We start from the raw sequence: 2373 nt of genomic DNA, 5'->3' as shown, positions 1-2373 counted from the left end.
ACCTGCTGGACATCTGTTACAAAATCAAGCCTTACCTGGATTCAGACAGGATATAAGTTAAATTGGCTTCCCAAAATTATAACTTTGTGGTTTTGCCTTCATAATCCTTTGGCTAACAGTAGCTGGGGCATTACCTAGAGGACTCTTTCTGGTTTGGTCCTGGCCAATCTTTTTTAATAAAAAGCCTCTGATTTACTAAAACCAAAACTTGAGTCAGTCTGGTGAATCTCTGAACAACCCCAGACCCACAACACTCCAATTTCTGTGCTCACACTTAGCCTTCTTATTTTGATGGAATGTGATCATTATATTTCCTCATTACCAGGACAGCCTGACATTCTTGCTGCCATGCCTTCTCCATCATAATGAACTATATCCCCCCTGGAACAGTAAGCTGAAATACATCCTTTCTTCCCTAACTTGCTTGTTGTCAGGCTATTTTTATCACTGCTGTCGAGAGGTAAAATAGCTCCTTTTGTCTCTCTATAGTGCCGACACAAAACAGCTCTTTCATCTTGTACAGAACTATCTTCCAGCCAAAAGGCCATCATCTTCAGGAATTCAGCTGAGCATTCTAGCAAAGGATCATGCTACTTGGGCTTGTTCACTGTTGACTTTCCCTCATAGAAGGAGAGAGCACACAGGGTCATGGGACCCTCACCCAAGTGTCCAGTCATTCTTCCCAACCAGTTGTATGCAATTTTGCCCTAATTGCATGTGGCCTCAACTGGGGTCTGTGAGCAACAGGAGGCTAGAGTGTATAAGTAGAAAAAGACTAGGGAAGAAGGGTGTCTATCTGTGCAGCCGTGGGAGGGACATCAGCACTATTGAGTAAAGACTTCCAGTGCTGTACTGGAGGAAGGAGCACCTACATTCCTGTAAGTAACTCCTCGCCTATGCCCTGTAAGTCCAGTAAACCCATTGTTTTCCCTGGGTGAGCCTTTGTGGCATTGTACTGCGGTTTGTTGTTGGGACCTTGGAAAGACAGGGTAGTGGAGGTAAGATACGATTTATGTCTTGTCCAGAAAGGAATTTTAGCAACAACTCAAAGGGAATAAAGAGATAGTTTATTCTAGTGCTAAAGAAGAGTAACCTGGGAGCATGACTTAGGTTAGCACAAATACCATGTTGTGGAAAATTTTTTCTCTTTATAAATATATTTCTCTTAAAAAAGAATAAAGTTATAGAACAAGACACTTTTAAAATCTGTTGGTAGAAATGTCAAGTAGGCAGGTATAGCAAAGTGGGGACATTTCTGGTATAAGCCTCAGATACTATCTGATGGTTTTCTTAGCTTTTAGATACAATCCCATAGGAAGTGGAAGAAGTCCTGAGTGAATATATGTTGTTGACATGAGCACAGCCTTGTCAAGGATTCCAGTGCCTCAGACCCATGAGAATGGCAAATCCCTCCACAAGTCAGGCTCAGAGAAATAGTAAAACCTACTCCTGGCCCCTGTGTGAGTGTTGACAGTGTACAGGGCAATTGCCGACCTCAGCTTCTTCCTAAATGTTTACAGCCTGAGATTGTTCCCACAACTGATCAGCTAACCATGCCCCGCTATAAATTATAACCCCTCTTCCTCACTCAGCTGTATATTGTTAATCCATTCTTGATTCTGCTATATAAAATAAACTGGTCCAAGTTTCTGAGCTCCGCTGGTGTATCTTCATTGGAGTGCATGGTCCACCCTATTCCAGTTTTTCTGTATGTGAATCTGTTGTTTTTTCCTTCCTCATCTCCCCAGTTATGTGTGTGTAGTTTGTGTCAATCCATCATGGTAGAAAAGTCATGGCAACAAGACCTTGCTACAACTGTTCATACTGCATCAGCAATCAAGAATCAGAGAGCAGGGCTGGAGAGACAGTGGTTAAGATTACTTACTGCTCTTGTAGAAGGCCCAAGTTCAGTTCCAAGCACCTGTGTCAGGCAGCTCATAATCACTGGTATCTCCAGCTCTAGCAGACCCAATGCCTCCTTCTGGACTCCCTCAGCCCTGGAAACCCCACAAGCAAAGACACCTCCCCGCCCCCCACACAATATACATATATTTAAAAATAAACATTTGTTAAGAAGGAAAGAAAGAGAGAAGGAGTGAGAGAGCGAGAGAGCGAGAGAAAGAAAGAAAGAAAGAAAGAAAGAAAGAAAGAAAGAAAGAAAGAAAGAAAGAAAGAAAGAAAGAAAACCCAAAGCTGGGTACTTTATTTAAAAAAAAAAATTGATCTCTTCACAGTTCTGAATTCAGGGATGTCCAAGATCAGGACAACTGTACTTAGTGAAGATGTTCTTGCCACATCTTCATATTTGGAAAGTTGATGAGCAAGAGAGAATAAATTCATCCCTATAAGACATTTTATTACTGGATTGAGCAG

Source organism: Peromyscus californicus, unplaced genomic scaffold (genome assembly GCF_007827085.1).
Source record: "Peromyscus californicus insignis strain IS unplaced genomic scaffold, ASM782708v3 Scaffold_1__1_contigs__length_55948999, whole genome shotgun sequence".
NCBI classification, from domain to species: domain Eukaryota; kingdom Metazoa; phylum Chordata; class Mammalia; order Rodentia; family Cricetidae; genus Peromyscus; species Peromyscus californicus.
The sequence above is the reverse complement of the archived record's forward strand: the minus strand, read 5'-3'. Positions refer to the sequence as shown.